At 44.1% G+C, this 20,269-nt stretch overlaps 1 protein-coding gene across 4 annotated transcripts in view; it reads right to left on the reverse strand.

The window, feature by feature from the left end:
• RGS17 (regulator of G protein signaling 17) overlaps positions 1–20,269 on the reverse strand; it is a 226,406-nt gene that overhangs the window by 69,406 nt on the left and 136,731 nt on the right. The gene's annotated exons all lie outside the window — the stretch shown is intronic.

Genomic DNA, 20,269 nt, shown 5'->3' on the forward strand with positions numbered 1-20,269 from the left:
TGACGATAACAAGCAAACGGTTATCTACCAAGGTATGAAAAAAACACAGAGGCCGTCAAAAAGGTAATACTTTTAGTCAACAATCTATCTTTATTGTCAAATTAGATAATACTAGGTCATAAAGAAAAAAAGTAATTCATGTTGCAGTCTTTTATTAAAATAAAGTGATGCAATCATGGCTGCCAGAAGCAAGAATCACTTGCCTGATTGTAAAATAAAAAGATAAATGCAACTATTGTAGCAGTACGTAAAAGAATATTGTGATACTCCCTTGGAAGAATAGTGCATTATAAGGATGCCTGAGGCATGGTGTTAGAGTCTGTACTTATTTAGCAGGCCTTCTGAATGCAATCATGTACTGAGTAATCAATTCTACCAAGACTGATGTGTTCAAAGGCAAAGCTTGATGTATTATACAGTATGTTCCTGAGCTGTCCTAACATTACCAGAATTGAGCATTTGGATTTTGTGACAGGTCTTATAAACTTTCATTCAGTGTGGATTTTCTAACATGTTCTCTTGGTTTGGTATGAACTTTGTTAATAATAAGTAAACTAGTGTATATTTAAATTATATTAATCCCTCGCTCTAATTAAATAAATGCTCGAAATGAACAGTGCGCCAAAATTGTGTCGATTGATCTAATATTGCTGCAACTTATATTCATAAATAATAACCAAATTAATGTATATATACTTAAAATCCTACACCAAGTTGCGCATAAATATAATATATAAATAATTCAGCACTTGCTGGCCTTGTTTTCTTGCCAAGTATATCTGTTCATGTACTGTTCTGAACGATAATTCCTGTGTAAGCAAGTTATTAATATGCCTCGTTTGTTATGGCTCTTCTGTTATCTTTTTGAGCATTTCAATAAAAATTATTGAAAATAATATATAAATAAATTATATTTCCATAATCATTATATGACATAAAATTAATTCAGTGCAAAATGAGAAAAAAAAGTAAGAAAAAAAGTAAATATATTGTCCCACAATGTGCTAAAGAAAAAAAAAAAAACAATCGTGCTGACAATGAAAACAGTCATGGATGAGAGCTTCTCAGTGTTCAAAGTCCCATACACGCTATCCAGGTGTGGCTCCCATGGTTTAGATTCCAAACACCTTAAAAAATTCCACCACCAATGTGCAAAAACCACTCCTAATGGTTAAACTCTTACCAGAGTTCATGGCCCCCCATTCTCATGGTATGGGCACACGCGTTTTTGGGGTGACAATATCAACACAGACCACAAAGAGGGATGGATGATTTCAGAGTATCCTCTTGCACACAATTCCACAATGGTCATATCTAAAATGATATTGTAAATAGTAAACCTTCTCTTGTTACACTCACAATATTAAAAGTAAAATCGCACATTGGTGTATATATAGGAGGATGTGGAGCATTCCTATGGTCCTTACCAACTCCATGCTGGCTTCTGGACCTCAGACACCATCCTCCACTCCTTCCCCAAACAATACCGGTGAGTTACTATTTACAATAAAATTTTAATATTGGACAATAAAGGCTTGCTCACAAGTGTGTGTTTAAATATGGTTTGGTGCAGTGATTAAAATCCTGCTTGCATCTTTGAATCACTTCACCAAAACATGCCTTACATAAAGTTCAATGGCAATGCATGCAAAATGCTCTTGAAAGGTTTGAACCGACCTCAAGATGATTCTAGCAGCCCCTCCTCTTTTTTGCTGTACCTTTAATTTTGTTTATATAGGCTGGTTTCAAAAATGTTTTTTTTTTTTATAAATTTATTGCATAAAGTCCAACTCCAGGAACAGGAAAAATCTACCTTTGCAGTGGGGCCTCCACACTGCACGGGTTAAGTGCTCATTTTTGCTTAGGGGTAGAAGAAAAAGGTGCAATAATTACCTAAATTCTTGTACCAGCAATCAGTCCCCTGCAGCCTATTCTCCTCCTGGCTGCAATCACACTCCTGTTTCCTTTACTTACGATGCAGTGTTAAAATCTGTGCATTTTACAGTATCTTATGATGCAGAGGGACCGCCCACAGGTCGGAGCAACCGAGGAAGAGAAGAAGAGAACGGATGAGCTGGCCTGTGAGGGGGAAGGTAAGAAATACAATCTTTTCATCTCCCCTTGGACGTAATGAACATTTAGCCCTTGCAGTGTGGGGGGCACTGCAAGGTTTTCTTCTCCTCTAGCCTAGAGTTGGGCTTTAAAGTGTTTGTCGGGACAAAGAAAACATATTCGGTACCTCTTCAATACATGCCTATTTCCTCAATGTTTTATCCGTGTAAAAGCACTACAAGCAAGGTAAAATATTTTTTGATCAGCCAGAAATCTACTGAACTTCCAACTTTCTATGTGAGTGAAAAGCATGGTGCTTTGACTACATTAAAATCTCAGCTTGTGATGTCAGCCCTGCTTGCTGGCCTACAGAACTTTACCTATCCCCGTCCCTCTTCATATGCATAGATTTTTTTTGAGCAAAACATTGCTGCTGCCTTGACTTCCATGAGCCTGCCCACACAGCATTATTGAGAAATGTAGTTTTGGAAAGTGTGCCTACATCAAGAACTGCTAATAGCTATCTCTGTAACAATTTTACAAGAAGTATGATGGTGATGGTGTCACAGGGATTAATAAACCCTGTTTTGTTGGGAACAGTGTAAAGGAAAAACATGCTATACATACTCTAAATCGGGACAGGAAGGTTTGGGGGCACGTTTGGGTAATGCCTGAACATACACTTTAAAATGTCTCCTAAAAAAACAAGCTGTTCTAAAACACAAATAATGATTTTGGAAAACAAGTCCATAGCTGGCCCACCCCCTCCAGCCTCCAAGCCTGTTGCTTAGGGGCCAATAGTCTGATGTTGGAGACGACTGGTTAAAAAAACACCCATCTTATATCTGATGAGGTCTGATAGGAGTCCTAAAGAACATTTGTCACAACCCTGGGCATTTCAAATTTATCCTATGAGAAAAAAATGAATAATCAGAGGTTACGTTAGTGAAAGCAGAATTAGAAAGTGATTAATAGAGTTAGGCTGGCCATACATTATACAATTTTCTTATTTAATTTCCTTTAGATTTACCTTCAACTATGTAGTGCAAGGGCCTGCCTGATTGCATACAAATTGAAAGTATTTAGGTTTGACCTCATGTTAAATGGTATTTGTAAATCTAAAGGAAAATTGTACAAGACAGTTGTAAAATTTATGGCTAGCCTTTGAAAGACAGGCAGCTAAAATTATTTGCAAATCTCAACTTAACTGTAAAAGTTGAGCTTGGTTCTGCCTCTTCTTATGTCTCCTCAAAGATGCTTAAGTATTATGAGCAGCGTCAATGATCAATGGGCAGGCTTGGTGGAGGTAAGAGATTAAGGCTGCCCCTTTCACTAAAAAGTTCCATCTTTGACGTTTTACTGTCAAATGTTAGAGCGTTTTTTGGCTGCGCAAGCTTTGACATTTGATAGAGGAATAACAGATAGCAGGGCTTAACGTTAGGAGGAAGAAGGCCCTAATCTTAACTTGGAGATAAGCTGAAGCCCTTTCTATGGCCTGCAGCTAAAGCCTACTTAAAACACAAGAACAATGTGATTACAAGATGGCGTGCTCCATCATGCCGAGATCTTTTGAGTTCCTAGAAATACCCCTGGTAACTGCACTCCAGTTTCTAGCTGGTCCACGTATTTAGTAGAGCAAATGGTAGACTGTTTGAAGGGCTAGCCACATATATACAGTATGTAAAAACCCTTAGCTGCTTGAGGCACATAAACCTTAAATCAAAGTAAAAATGAGTATTGTTTCAGGAAAACAACGTGAATATCTGCACCATTTAACAGTTTAAACTTTGACTGCATTGTAGTAAAATATATACTTAATCATCATTTAATGTATTCCTTTCATCTTTACTATGTGACACAGGTTTTTGCTGCTAGCCCTTTGGTAGCTGTTATCTCAACAAGGTCTGTGAATACAATCTATATGAACTTTTCTGCTTTAGCCCCAGAGGGATGAAAAGAAAAAAAAATCCCATTTATGTGTACATTTTTATGTATTCATCTATCAGGAGTGAAGGCTAATTATCTCATAATCCAATATCAGCATATCTCCTTAAGAGGGAAACATGCCCTTTGTGGGGGGAAAGCTAGCTATTGAATAAAACTAGAACATGTACTATACATAACTGCACAGCATATTTCTCACAAACAGACAAAATATAACTATGAAAAGCAGGGAATTTGAAATAAAACTAAAGTGTGACTAAAGTTGGCCATACATGGCTCTATTTTCTCTCAATCAGCCCCTGGAAAACAGCTTTAATGGAGGAATCTCCACTCCTGGCTAATGTATTGAGGCAGCAGCAGAACCCACAGCTGCCTAAATACAACAGCACTGACAAACAGTGGCTGCATCCGACAGGATGCACTTACTGTTCAGCTGACAATTCAATCAGGTTTTTTAAATCGACCTTTCACAAATTGGGTTGTGTTTGCAGAGTCAGCCATGGCTTTATCTATGGCCAACTCAGCAGAAATTGGAAAACATTTGACCCATTCATGGTCAGTTTTACAACTGGGCTGATGATAAAAGTGCTGAAATATTTCCTTGTAACTATGAGGGGTGTTCAAATCAAACCGGGACTTTTCATTTTACAGGTATAAAAAGTGATGCTAGCGTAGTGGTAGTCAATACAGTAGTAAGTGGCAGGGGGGTCTTATTACTGATAGGCGGTGCACATGTTGTGGGCCAGTCCAGAGGCTGGTAATCAAGATGGCAGGCAACAGTGTTAGTGCGTGCATGGAACAGCGTGTGGTGATGACGTTTCTTGTGAACGAAGGTGTAAAACCCGCAGATATCTAAAGAAGACTTCAAGCACAGTACGGTGATAAGACGCTCAGTGAGACATTTGATGGGTGTAAACGTATAAAGATTTCCGTACATCCGTCAGTGACGATCCCAACCGTGATGGTTCCCAGCCCACAGCAGTCATTCCTGTGAACATTCAGCATGTGGAACGCCTGATCTTGGATAATCAACGCATAACCTGTCGTAAAATTGCACAAGACACAAAACTTTCGGTGGGAATGGTGGACACAATCTTTCACAAACAGTTGCATTTAACGCACACTGGGTACCAAGACAGCTTTCCGCTTTTGCATGGCACAGAAGAGTTGAAATCTGCACTGCACTGAAGAAGCGCTTTAACAAGGAAGGCCCAGGATTTGTTGCAGTGAAAGCATGCGGACCACCACCAAGAAAAATTGCGTCTGCAGGTAAAGTGATGGCAAATGTTTTCTAGGACAAACATGGCGTTATTCATGTGGATTATCTACCCTGTATTACCAACCCTAAAAGAGTTCCTCGGCGGTCAGCATTTTAGCACTGATGACGAAGTGAATCAGGCTGTCCTGGGATGGTTCAGGCACACTGACAAATCTTTCTATGCCAAAGATTTCCTGGCATTTCTTAAACACTGGGATACGTAAATAAATGTAGCAGGGGAGTATGTCGAAAAATAAATGCAGTTTCAACTCAAAATTTTTCAATTTGAAATTTGTTTGTTTATTATATAATAAACTCAAAAGTCCCGGTTTGATTTGAACACCCCTCACAGAATTTTGTCCCTCTGGTGGCAAGTGGCCTGTTTAATTCTGGGCACTTCTTGATTATAACCTGCCTTTAGCCCCCCACAGCACTGTCCTTCTCAGTGCCTTTAGCCCCCCAAAGCACTGTCCTTCTCCGCCCCCACTTCAGCCCCCCACAGCACTGTCCTTCTCTGCCCCCTGCCTTTAGCCCCCACAGCACTGAGCACTGTCCTTCTCTGCCCCCTGCCTTTAGCCCCCCCAGCACTGTCCTTTTCTGCCCCTACTTCAGCCAGCACAGCACTGTCCTCTGCCCCCAGTTTTCACATGAGTGTCCTCCTCTTCTCTAGCCGCGGCGCCAGCGAGACAGTGTCACTGTTTTTCTTCCGTCGACAGTTCGCGAGCTTTCCCGAGTCTGACAGGCTTCAGAACGGCACATGCGCAGTTGCGCGGTGGCCATTCTGCCATATTTTTTACGGGCGCCGCTACCGTAACGAGCATTTACGGGCAGCCCGAAAATGGGCTAAAATTTACGGGCTACCCGTAAAGTTACAGGAGGTTGGCAACACTGTTTCACACAAGCATTCTGATTAGGTCCGCCTGTCATTTTTTCAGGCAGACCTGATCAGAAACTTCATGTAGCCCTATGGACATGTGAATGTAAACAGAATAGTGTCTGTGTATACCCGCCTACCTTCGAGTCTGTCCAGGTGCAGAAAAAAAAAAAAGAATAGGAAACAGAATACAGAAACAGACAAATGCGATGGCAGAAAAAAGTAAGTGGTCCATCAAGTCTGCTCCATTTTTTTTTTTATATATAAGACTTGTGTTCTTAACCTTAGCTTCATATTGAAAATACTGGCGTTCTGATTTTTTTTCATCCCCTTGATGTTTTTAAAAGTTTTAATCATGTCTCCTCTTCCCTTCTTTACTGTAGATATTGAGCTCCTGAAGTCTCTCATGATATGTTTTATCCCTCAAACCTTTCACCTTTTTTGTTGCCCGTCTCTGGACTTGTTCTATGTGATCCGTATCTTTTTGTAAGCGAGTTCTCAAGAATTGGATATGTTATTCTAAATGAGGTCTAACTAAAGATCTATAAAGAGGAATCAGGAACTCCTTCCTCCTGCTGGTGATCCCTCTTATTTATGCATCCTATAATTTTATTTGCTTTTCCCATTTCACAGCTACTGCTTCTTTTTCGTTTTTTCCAGACCTAATTGTGACAAATTGGAGGAAGCCTGATGCAAACGGACAGCAGAGTCCATTTACATCCATAGAGCTGTCACAGGTTTGCCTATGTCCAGCAGGCACAAAATGAATGGGCACGGATGTAAAAAAGCTGACACCCCTTCCATTCAGCTCTGGTTAAGCATGGGATCTGCTCATGGTTCCTCTGCTGAGCGGAGTGGACACCGCTTTGTGTGAAAAAGCCGTATTACTGCTATTCTAATAAATGTAAAAAGTTAAACCAGTTGTGAAAAAATTTAATGAATCCAACTTTTTCACCCATCTTCTACAATTGTCCATTTGAAGTTTGTTGAGCCAGATGATGTCCCAGAAATAGGCAAAAAATAAAAAAAATAAATAAATAGAGCAAGCATTACTTTACTAGAGCGAACTTAAAGGAATTTATCTCAAAAAGGCTTTATAACTTGAAGAATACAGAAAGCTGCTGACAGATATGACATGCAGGTACCTAGATGTGCCTACACATACATGCAGTCTTTTGTATTTATAAGAGTAGACACCCATTACAGTAACCTCACTGTGGTCTGCTTTACAGTAGAACTAAAGGCAAAACCTTTTTTTTTAACTCCTGTTAATTTTTTTTCCATCTGTGTCCCATTGGGGAGAATTCTCTTCACTTCCTGTCCCAGTTTTATTTTTTGCAGTTGTGAAAAAAAAAAGAGCCTACTTTTGGAACTGCAATTATATCTGTCTTAACATTACCAAACTGCTCATTTATTTTAACAAATTAAAAGATTTTAACAAATTAAAACAAGATTTTCTCTCTCTTTGGCAATATCTTACCTACACGTGGAATGTAAAAATACTGTGCCATTTTAATAAGGAACACAACGTGCTGCCTGTAGAAATTTCTGCAACCAATGCTACAGAAATGTATTGCACATAAGTACTTATTATTTATTTATTTTTTTAAACTGCCTATTTCTTGTGTCTTGTAACCAGGAGATGTGACTGGAAAGAGTATTAGAAATAAAAAAGAAAGTTGACTCACCATGCTTGCATTACATATGATTGATTAAAACCTGTACTTACTGGTATAGCTACTTTATACACTACCAGTAAACAGTTTTAGAAGACTGCTAATTTTCATATTTTATTAAAATGTAAGCATTTTACATCCAGTAAATAACCCAGAACAGTACAAAGGTAATTGATAAACTGCCACAAAAAGGTTTTATGTAAGTCACCGTAAAATCCTTTCGCTGCATTAATTGTAGGAGACAACAGAATTCTTCACATCTTTACTGTTGGATTATACTGCCACCCTTAAGAGTAGGATGGAAGGCATACTCATTGGGATCACATTTGGTAAAATTAGGTGGCAGAACTGATCCAGTGAAAGCGTTCCTGGGCCTAGTAGTGGATTACACCATTCTGGTAAGTAAAGTAGGACTTTCTCTGCCGGGATCACCGTAGCCTTGTTCAGCCTGGACACAGGTGGATCCACATTAGGAGAGAAGTCCATTCTTTAAGGAACAAACCAAGAAGCATTTCAGCAGGACAAGATGCAGGATGGAAAATGTTTCTCAAACAAATTAATACAGTGTATATGGCAGTGGCGGAACTACCAGGGTCGCAAAGGTTGCAGTTGCAACTGGGCCCTGTCATTCCATCACTGTAGAGGGGGGTCCAAGAGCTCAGACTCTGGCTCTCCAATGGCGTTGCTGACTGCAGTGCTCTGAGCTAAGAATGCCTCTTTTGCACAGCCCGCACTGACAGTCCCCCCCTCCCCCTCACTCGCACAGACGGGAGAGAAGAGAGATCTGATATGCTCCTCTTTCTCTCTCCCCTCTCCTCTTGTCTCTCAGAAAAAGGGATGTTTGAGCAAGAAATTTGAAAACCAGCAGCAAGCAGATGCATGGTGGAGATGAAAAGTAAAGACTGCAGATGCCCCATCCTGGGTAAGTGAGCTCACCATCCATTCACTGTCTGTGAGTGAAGTCTCCCCCATCCTTCCCTTCTCTCTCCTGCCTCACAGTGAGTACACTAAGGTAACTGGGACTCAGATTTAAGGGGTGCTCTACGGACTCTGATGTAAGGAGGGTGAGCAGAGACCCCCTTACATCAGAGATACCCTTTATATAAGGTGTACAACGTTCCCCCCTACATCAGAGCCCCCCTTTACAATAGAGTTCACAGAGCTCCTCTTTACAGTGCCAGGGTTAGATGTAGACACCTCATACTCTCCACCTGATTGTACAGACCTTGAACCAAGGAGTTTTTTTTTTGGGGGGGGGGGGGGGTTGTAAGGACCTGTTAGGCTTGTGTAGCCTTTGGGGACTTACACTTGCAGCTGACAGGGTTTAAAGGGGAGCTAGCTGTTGTGACCCCACAGGTGAGTACAAAGGTGACCCACCCCCAGTGGCATGCCCAGCCCTCTTTATTGACTCGTGAAATTGGTGAAAGTATTACTACAACTCTTGAGGCATTAGACAATATTGCACTGTGGGAGGTAATTTATTGCCCTGATAATGGTGAAGAAAATGCACTTAACAAAAGAAGGCAGACCATAACCCTTAAAAGAGTTATATAGGACGGAAATGGCAAAGAAAGCCAAAGTGTCAGTGAATACAGTTTCGTACAATAGGCATTTAGAAACTGGAGAAAACTTGCAGCAACAGGTCCATCTGACCCAAAGCTACAACAGAATTAGAAGCCACATTTCTGAAAGTCGCCAAAAATATTTAAGTTACATTTCTAAACAAGATGATTTTATGAATTCATTTTTGTGAAGAAGTTTTTAAAACAAATGCTGCTAAAATACAACCATCTGAGAGGATACACCAAATAAGAGCAGATGATCAATCCCCTCAAATGTTTATAAAGCTAGCAACTGCAGCTTATGTTTTGGACACAGTGATTTCTGAGATTACAAGGCTGCTCACTCATTTACGCAGGTGCAAGTGATGCCTTTTTTAAACTTTTTTTATTAAAACACTGTCTTCTAATCTTGTTTGCTTTTGAGAAGTGTCATGCTTTACAATGCACAAAGTACCCCTGTACTGACAGAAATATACTGAACATCCTGCGATCCTGAACTGCTTATAAAATGCTTGCTAGCTCTGAGTAATCAATATGATCCAGGGCTCTTTCACACGGTCCGCCTTTGTCAGCGGACTCCGTGCTGCTCAGGGGGGGGTCGATCCGCACCTGTGTGTGGAGAGGATGGTGTCAGAGCCCTCTATGCTCTCTATGGGGGAATCGGATGAGAGCGGATCACCTGTCCACTCTCATCCAATCCGATCCCCTGGACGGATGGAAAATAGGGTTTCCATCCGCCCGGATTTCATGGACAGGATGAAATGTCACCGCTGACATCCGCTGCCCCATAGGGATGCATGGAGGATTCAATCAGGTCCGCCTAAAAAACTGACAGGTGGATCTGATCGGATCGTTTATGTGAAAGGGGCCTGATACTTTGAGTCAATCATTTGCAACCTGCAAGTTAGCAGCAGGTGAAGTCAGAAAAAAGTCAGAACTACCGTTTTTCAGAGTTGTTCTTGAACAGTGACACAAAAAAGGTTGAAGTCATTGGGTCAGCATGGAAGTCTAAAAATACTGTGCATGTGTGGGTTTCCTCCAATTCCGGTTTCCTTCCGCACTCCCAAGACATGCTGGTAGGTTAATTGGCTTCTGTCTAAATTGGCCCTAGTATGTGTATGTATGAATGTGAGTTAGGAACCTTAGATTGTAAGCCCCTTGAAGGCAGAGACAGATATGTACAATAGATGTGTAAAGCGCTGCGTAAATTGATAATTGCTATATAACTACCTGTAATAAATAAAATAAATACAATTTTTAAGAAAGAGGGGTCATCAATAGCAGCCTAAACATGTTCTCTCAAATCCTTTTTCCTTTAGGGCAGAAAGTGTTCAAATTATGTTCACTTAGACAAAAGTTTTAAATTGTGTATAATAGTTCTACCAATGATTCTCTTCCTAGATGATAGATCTGTAATACATCTCATATTTTCATTAGGAAAAAACTGAATTTTTGTAAAATCTTACCGTAAAATTCCTTTCTCTGGGTCCTCCGACAGTCGCCGCCCACTCATACAGTCTTCACTTATGGGGTATTGACTTCATCTCCACAGGAGTTTCTAGGCATAAGACTTGTAAAAGAACAACAAATCTACATAGTCACGCCCATGGGGGCTGTCCTTCCAGTCCAATACCACCCTGCAATAGCCATCCCAATTGAGTTTGGTTGCAAGCAGTGAAAGTGTATAACAAAGGACCCCAAAAAGAGGGGCGGGGGCGGCGACTGTCGGAGGACTCAGAGAAAGGAATTTTACTGTAAGATTTTACAAAAATTTAGTTTTTTCTTACGTCCTCCGACAGTCGCCGCCCACTCATACAGTCTTCACTTATGGGGACGTCCCAAAGCAGTGTAGACATGAGGGGTGGGCAACACCACCGCCAGAAAAGCAACGCAGTACCCGCATCAGAGAAAGGAACCTTACATGTACAAGAAGGTAACCTTCTGGGTAACAAAAAAGGGCTCAACATGAGCAACAACCCAGGAAAACAAATAACCAAGGGGAAAACAACCCCAACAGCTAGGGACCCGTACAAAAAACAGGGTTCCCTATGGAACTGCCACACAGAGAACTTTGCGGCCAAACGATGCATCAGCTAATGCCAGAACATCAATTTTGTAGAACTTTGAGAAAGTGTGCACCGACGACCAAGTCGCAGCCTTGCACACCTGGGCCACTGAGGCCTGATGCCGATAGGCCCAGGATGTACTCACCGATCTGGTAGAGTGCGCCTTGACAGGGAAGGGAGGAACCCGTTCCCGCAACGAGTAAGCCTGTACAATGGTCTGTCTGATCCATTTGGAAATGGTTGCTGCAGACGCAGCCATACCCTTCCGAGGTCCCTCAGGAAGGACAAAGAGAGAATCCGATTTCTGAAAGGATTCAGTCGACGACAGGTAAACCCTGATCGCCCGGACAACATCCAAGGAATGTAAGGCAACCTCCTTTGGATGCTTAGGATTCGCACAAAGCAAAGGCAAAACAATGTCCTCATTCAGGTGGAATTCCGAAACCACCTTAGGCAAAAAGGATGGATTAGGTCGCAAGACCACCTTATCCCTATGAACCACCAGGTAAGGGGAGCGGCAAGACAACGCCGCCAACTCTGACACTCTGCGAGCAGAAGTGATCGCTAACAGGAAAGCAACCTTCTTAGATAGCATGGGCAACGAAAGTTCCCTGATGTTTTCAAAAGGGGAACGCTGCAACACGGACAGAACCAAGTTCAAGTCCCATGGAGGTAAGGGCTCCCTTCTAGGAGGGGCCAAGTGACGCACACCTTGAATAAAGGTGCGAATTAAGGAATTAGACGCCACAGGGCACTGGAAAAGAACAGCCAGTGCAGAGACCTGGCCCTTAATCGTGGCCAACGCAAGACGGTGGTCCACGCCAGTCTGGAGGAAAGCCAACACTCTCGCCACCGAGTAGGAACGAGGAGAGAAACCCCTGAACTCACACCAGGCAAAATAAGCTTTCCATGTACGGTAATAAATCTTACCAGAGAAGGCTTTTCTAGCCTTAAAGTAGGAATGACCTCTGAGGAGAGACCCCTTTTTCTCAGGACCTGGCTCTCAACAGCCAGGCCGTTAAAGCCAGCGACTGTAAAGCAGGATGGAAGATCGGTCCTTGAGACAGCAGATCTTCCCGCATTGGCAGTCGCCACGGAGGCTCTACAGCCAGGTGAACGATGTCCGCGTACCAGGACCGGCGAGACCAGTCCGGCGCCACCAGAATCACCAGTGATTGTTCCGAGGCCAAGCTGCGAAGGAACCTGGACAACAATTGAATCGGAGGAAAGGCATAGATCAGTTGATACTGACGCCAAGGCACCACCAGCGCATCCGAGGCGTCTGCCAGAGGATCGCGCTTTCTTGCCACGAACCTTTCCACCTTGTGGTTTACCCGAATCCAACAAATCCACATCCGGGGATACCCACTTCGCACACAGCATTTGAAACACCTCCGGGTGTAGGGACCATCCCCCCTGGTCCAGGGTCTGGCGGCTCAGATAGTCGGCCTGCCAATTCTCCACACCCGGAATGTGAACCGCCGATATCGCCGGGACATGAGTCTCAGCCCAAGACAGAATACTGGTTCATTCCTGGGCCGCCCGGGCACTCCTGGTGCCCCCTTGGTGATTGATGTACACCACCGCAATGGCATTGTCCATCTGCACCCATACAGGGCGGCCCTGAAGACGATCCGACCAATGGATCAGGCACAGCCTGATCGCTCTCAATTCCAAAATGTTTATCGGAAGGGAGGATTCCTCATCCGACCAAGTGCCCTGGGCAGACAGGTTGCCCAGGACTCCACCCCAGCCCGACAGGCTGGCATCCGTGGTCACTACCGTCCACAGAACTGGCCGGAAGGACTTTCCGCCCGACACCGCCGGGGACTGGAGCCACCACAAGAGATCCATTCTGGTTTGGCGACTCAGAGACACTCTCAGGTCCAAGGACTGAGGCAGTCTGTGCCACCTGGTCAGAATCTCCACTTGAAGAGAGCGCATGTGAAATTGTGCAAATTGTATCGCCTTGAAGGCCGACACCATCAACCCCAGGGATCGCATACAGGTCCTGAGTGACGAGGAATCGTTGTCCCTGAGGGACCTGACCTCCCTCTGCAGGGTCCGGAGCTTGTCCTCCGGCAAGAACACCTTTGCTTGAGCAGAGTCCAGGACCATTCCCAGATACTGGAGACGAACCGAAGGCGACAAGGTCGATTTCTGCATGTTGATGGTCCACCCGAACTCTTGGAGCGTCTGGACCGTAGTGGACAGATCGCGCAGCAGGCTCTGGCCGGCACTCGATCTTAACAGGAGATCATCCAGATATCCCAAGACCGCAATGCCCTGTGCCCGCAACAGGCCAAGAACAGGCGCCAACACTTTGGTAATGACCCGTGGAGCCGAAGCGAGACCGAAAGGCAACGCCACAAACTGGTAATGCTTCTCCGCGATAGCGAATCGGAGGTACCTCTGAGACCCTCGAAAATGGGGATGTGTAGATACGCATCCTTCAGGTCTATAGAGGCCAGGAACTCCCCCGGATTCAGGGAGGCCACCACCGAGCGGAGTGATTCCATTTGGAACTTTCGAACGCGCACAAAGCGGTTCAGCGCTTTTAAGTCCACAATCGGACGCACTTTGCCCTCCTTTCTGGGCACGGTGAACAGATTCGAGTAAAAACCCCGAAATCTGTCCCGATGAGGCACCGGGACGATCACCCCCTGAGCAAGAAGAACCTGCACCGCTTGATGTAGGTCCTGTAACCGCCCTGGGGTCAAATGAAGATTTGAGGGAAAGAATCTGTTTGCCGGCCGTGAAAGAAATTCGATCTTGTACCCTGACCGAATGATTTCCTGAACCCACCTGTCCATGATTCGGAGCAGCCAAGGTTGGAGGAAACCACGCAAACATCCCCCCACCCCTGAAATGGGTGAGGGCGCCCCTTCAGGCAGAGGCAGACTGAGCCGCCGCACCAGCCTGGCTGGATTTTTGCTTGCCAAACCAGGGCTTCTTCTGGCCACCTTGGCTCTTGAAGGGTTTTCCCTTGTTCTGTGCCTTGAAGGCACGAAAGGACCCCTGAGTAGGTTTAAAGGAGGGGGCCCGCTTACCGTGGAAAAACTTACCCTTAGGATTCTGGGGCAGCAAAGTGCTCTTACCCCCAGTGACTCATTTTACCAATTCATCCAGAGATTCCCCAAAAAGGCGAGACCCCGCATAGGGGATATCAGCCACCGTCTTCCTTGATTTTTGAACAGCCGACCAACATTTCAACCACATTAAGCGACGGTTAATCACAGCGACACTGGACAGGCGTATGTCCAAAGGGGCCTCATTTAGAAGCGCATCGCACAAATACATGACCCCACGGTAGATCTGATCCACCATCTCCACTGTAGTGGGAGGGGCAGAATCTGCCACGAGGGTGCGTTTGAGCACCTTGGTCCAATCCGCCACAGCCTGAGCCACCATCACAGAGGCAAAAATAGGCTTGAGCATGGAACCCGCCACTATGTAGGCGTGTTGGGCAAGAGATTCCAGCCTCCTATCCGTAGGGTCCCTAAACACCGGAGAGTCCTCGGCAGGGAGCAGGGTAGATTTATTAAATCTAGCCACCGTGTGATCCACTTGAGGAGGCCCACACCAGCGCGCCATCGTAGTGGCTGCGAAAGGGTAGAGAATTTGAAACTTCTTAGGCACCACGAAGGTGTGTTTTAAATTGCGCCATAGCTCATTCACCTTATAGTGAAACTCTGCGGGGCAAGGAAAAACCTGTGCCGTCTTGCGGGTTCTGAGTGTGCCAAAAGAGGACACAACGCCCGGAGGAGTGGGCTCATCCTCCAAATGTAGTGTTTCCTTCACCGCTAGGATCAACTCATCCACAGCTGCGCGTTCCTCGGGTGACCCAGGGGAGAGTCATCCACCCCTGCGACCTCCGCCTCCCCCTCAGACTCTTGCGGGTCCTGAGAAGAGCGAGACCCCGAAAGGGCCACGCTACCTACAGCAACCATATCACACTCAGAATCAGAAGAAAAGGAAATTCTAGGCCTTTTCCTAGCAGCACATTCAGACATCAGCACATCCATTTTTGACACCAAAGTTGCCACAACAGCATGCTGTATGAGCGCCCACAGTGAAGCCAGACATGCCGCCCACACTTAAAATGGCGGACCGGCGGTCTTTTAACCCGCAGCGGTCGCCGCATGTGTCTGCATCCCCAAGCACCCTAAAGTGACATTAGGAGAGGGACCCCCAAAACCCCCACACAGCGCTGCTGTGAGAGGATAAAAACCCCCGCAGGGACCGGGACCAGGGAGCCCAAAAAGCACAGACACAGGGGACACCACAGACACACAGGACTGCCGACCCCAGATAGAGGCCCCACATAGAATGTACTTACCTATACCCGATGGCGTGGGGTGCCTCATATCAAGCGGGAAACCGCCCACCTTCAGATGGCAGGGGAGTGCCGCCAGCCCAAAACGCAGGACACTATCAGTGCACGGACGAACCTATGCTGTGTCCAGTGAGGTAGCCACCTCACATGGCTGCATCCCAGATGGACAGGGATGGGTCGTTTGTGAGGCCAGGGTGAACACATAGCCTGCGAAACGCTCGATGGCAGGCTGGGCTTCCATCTGACCCTCTGTCCGATTCCCAGCTTCGCAGACGCCGTCTTCATCCGAAGATCCACTAACTAGTGCTGATAAAATAAACAGCTAGCAATGTAAAGAAAAAATGACATCTTTTGAAAATAAATCATAAGAGAAAAAGAGAAAAGGCTGAGACTGTAGCCTCAGCACAGGGAAGCCTATCCACTCCTGAAGCTAGGCAGAAGACAAACTCAATTGGGATGGCTATTGCAGGGGGGTATTGGACTGGAAGGACAGCCTCCATGGGTGTGACTATGTAGATTTATTGTTCTTTTACAAGTCTTATGCCTAGAAACTCCTGTGGAGATGAAGTCAATACCCCATAAGTGAAGACTGTATGAGTGGGCGGCGACTGTCGGAGGACGTAAGAGAACATACTTCTTTACCTTTTTAGGGACATAATCAAATCTCAAAACACCTTCTTTCAGCTTGGCTTTATTAGTCCAGTTTGAGATTTTTCAGGAAAGGAAACCTCTTTCTCTACTTAGGAAAATATCTAGGTACACAGTTTAAATCTCAAGTCTAGTCTGTCTGAAATAGTTGTCCAGACTTTGTAAAAAAAAGAAATGCTGCACTCACTGCAATACTTACCTCCCTTCCAGCATTGTCCCCTACAGGCTCACTAACTAAGCAGTGACAATCCCCGTGGTCGTCCACGCATGCGCGCAGGGTTACGGGGCATGCGCAGTTCCACCTGGCAGGGTTGGGTGACGCCAATGCCCTTATGGTGCCGACGCCCTGATTGGGACACACATATAAGGCTCCAAGTGAGCCTTTTACTGTGCCAGATGCATCCACCACCAGTTACTCTTACAATCTGGCCGGACTAAGGTATGTTTTGTGAGCTGTATAAGGTATAGATCATTTGCAACACAACATTTGCTGCTGTATGTTACAGGGCTGTTTTAGCCCTGGCTGTTTGATATATATATATACTTAGCAATATGCTCCCTCTTTTTGTTTCCCTCTATTGTATGTTGGTTCTACAGTTGATTAGTTTATGTGAACTCCAGTCTAATTGGGTCTGCCTGGGATCCCTTAAACAACTGGCGGTGAGCATTTTGCTGTATTCTGAAAATGCTCAGTCATTGTGAGCTACAGCCTTTCACTAGCTGCTATGTTATTTTACCTACCCAATATGGTTAAAGGTGAGACCCTGGCCACTACCCTCTTATCTTTACCTAATACCCCCCCCCCCCCTTTCCTCTCCTTCTTTCCTTCCAGTGCCAATCCTCTGCCTGCAGTGCAGGGTGTTGACCCATCCTCTGAGTGTGCATCACCACAGTACCCTACAAACACAGCATAATAATGCAGAGAATGGCCCCATGGACACTCTCTGCATCACTGAGGTCAGACCTGCCCTGGAGAAGAGTTGAAAAGGGCCATGCACATCATGTGACTAGCCTGAAAACTTTTGAAAGAAAGGGCAAGAATAATGAAAAAAGAAAATTCTAGGGGGAAGTGGCTTCCAGAAAAAGGGTTAAGTTGGTCTTTCTATACATAGAAGTGTTCTGTTTATCCAAAGGATTTGTCGTGTTACATAGACAATCAAATAATGCTCATATGTTCCCTTTTCAGATCTGCAGCTTCCTGTGTCATCTGCCTGCATACTGGACAATTAGCACTGGAAGCTATGTATCTAGAGGAGGGACTTTTGTAGACCCCTTACTAGTTCATATGTAAGGGGGATCTAATGAGGATCGTATATTAACTGAATGAGATTACATTGTAAGGAATATTGTGGCACTTTACAGAAGTATAGAACATATGGCAATGGAGTCATAGAGGTTGAAGTGATTGTAAAGCTTGAATTACTTTGTTATTGTGCCTTTTTAAACACTCTCTGTGCCATAAATCTAAAAGCCTGTCTGTGTGGACTGAATGTATCTCACCAATGCCGCAATTTACAAAGCCTCATGAGTTTTTTTATTTTTTTTTTTATTGTCATTATTTTATCTAATTGAAGAGATTTTATACACAGGAATCAATGTGTCATTGAAGAATCATTTTGTGACTTTGTCACTACAGGATACAGGGCACTACAAGACACAGGGGCCATAGGAAGGAACCATAGAGCATAGTGGGAGACACAAGCATCTGACACAGAGAAAAGTTTCTGCAAACAGATGCAGGGTCAGGTAAGTATGTTTTCTTTTACAGGAGCTTTTTTTTATTTACCGGTACTTTTTTTCCTTTTGCAGCATAGTTACCTTACAATTAGTATTTGATAAATATTATCTATTGATTATATCAAAACTTTTTATCTATACTGATCTGTTATAAAACTGGCAACAAAATCCTACTGTATGATGTATGGAGTTCAAGAGCTTCCATAAACAATTTGTCTGTATGGTGGACCCTTGTATTTTCATTAAAATAATAAATAAGTTATACTTACCTGCTCTGTGCAGTGGTTTTGCCCAGAGTGGCCTGGGTCCTCCTTTTCTTGGGTCGCATGCTGACACTCCTGGCTCCTCCCTTCTGCCAGGTGCCCCCACAGCAGGCAGCTTGCTATGGGGGCACCCGAGCGTAGCTGCTGCTCTGTGTGTCCATTTGCACATGGAGCCGCAGTTCGGCCCTGCCCCGTTCATCTTCTGATTTGCCAATGGCTCCCGCCGTTGCCAATGGCCAATCATGAGGCAAGGCTCTCATGGACATTGCTGGATCGAGAGGGTGCTCGGGGAAGTATTGGGGGGGGAGGGGCTGCCGCACACGGAAGGGTTTTGACCTTAATGCATAGAATACATGAAGGTAAATAACCTTGTGCCTTTACAACCACTTTAACCACTTCCAGACTGCCAACCGCAGTTTTACGTCGGTACTTTGACATTAAATACAAGTGTTATGGCAGCAGATAGCTGCCATAACCCCGGCATTTTCTTACCGGGCGAGCGGTCCTCTTTCACATAAAAGTGGTCCCAGTGGCGGATTCGCCGCAGAATCATTTTTATGGGTGGCAGGAGGGGTGAACCCCCCCCCCCCCCACGCCACTTCCCAGTCATTTTCCCCGTTTACCAGAGCCGTCAGTAGCGGGAAAAACAATCTGGTCCATCCATATCCCAGGCAGGAAGTTGAGTGAGGGCAAGATGGCCCCCACTCCACTCTATGGCCTTGGAGGACTGGAGCAATGTCCTTAAAGGGCCATTTTTTTTTTTTTTTTTAAGGGTAGATGTGAGATCTAAGGTCTTTTTGACCCCAGATCTCACATTAGAGAGGACCTGTCCTGCTTATTTCTATTACAAGGGATGTTTACTCTCCTTGTAATAGGAATAAAAGTGATAAAAAAAAATTATTTTTAAAAGGGACAGTGTAAAAAAATAAATAAATAAGAATTTTTTTTTTTAAAGCGCCCCGTCCCTCCAAGCTCAGTTGAGCCCACATATGTAAACGGTGTTCAAACCACACATGTGAGGTATCGCCACAATCGTTAGAGAGCAATATATATAGCCCTAGACCTCCTCTGTAACTCTAAACTGGTAACCTGTAGAAATTTTTATCGCCTATGGAGATTTTTAAGTACCAATATTTGTCGCCATTCCAAGTGGGTGCGCAATTTTGGAGCATGACATTTTGGCTATTTACTCAACGTAACATTATCTTTCACATTATGGAAAGAAATTGAGCTAACTTTACTGTTTTCTTTTTTTTTTTTTTTTTAAAGTGTTTTTTTTTTTTTCAAAAAATTGAGTTTGAAAGACCGCGGCGCAAATACGTTATGACATACAGTATTGCAACAATCTCCATTTTATGCTCTACTGTCTCTGCTAAAAAAATATAATGTTTGGGGGTTCTAAGTAATTTTCAAGCAAAAAATACTGATTTTAACTTGTAAACAACAAGTGTCAGAAATAGGCCTGGTCCTTAAGTGGTTAAAGAATTTGACAAAATATCCCTTGAACTTTCTACCATTCAATTCATTAATCTTAATTACTGCTAACTTGTCATTTTTATTATTGCAGGATAACTGGCTTGTGTATGGTGCTCAGTGACCTCCCTGCCAGACAGTTAATTGCCTAGACACAGTATCATTGATTAGGATAGATCATATGTTCAGAACTGCGTCACCCCATGTGTGTGGCTCTTGAGAAACCAATTCTCTTGTATTTTTCATGATACAGACACCTCACTGCCAGGATCTGCCTTTCAGCCTTTAATCTTCTGTTCTGGGAATACCATAATTTTTACTATTTCAAAAAAAACCTCTGTTTCCAATTGCTCAGAGAGTGTGTTATGATACTGTATCAT

The sequence above is a fragment of the Pelophylax lessonae genome (assembly GCF_965119305.1).
Source record: "Pelophylax lessonae genome assembly, chromosome: 3".
NCBI lineage: Eukaryota > Metazoa > Chordata > Amphibia > Anura > Ranidae > Pelophylax > Pelophylax lessonae.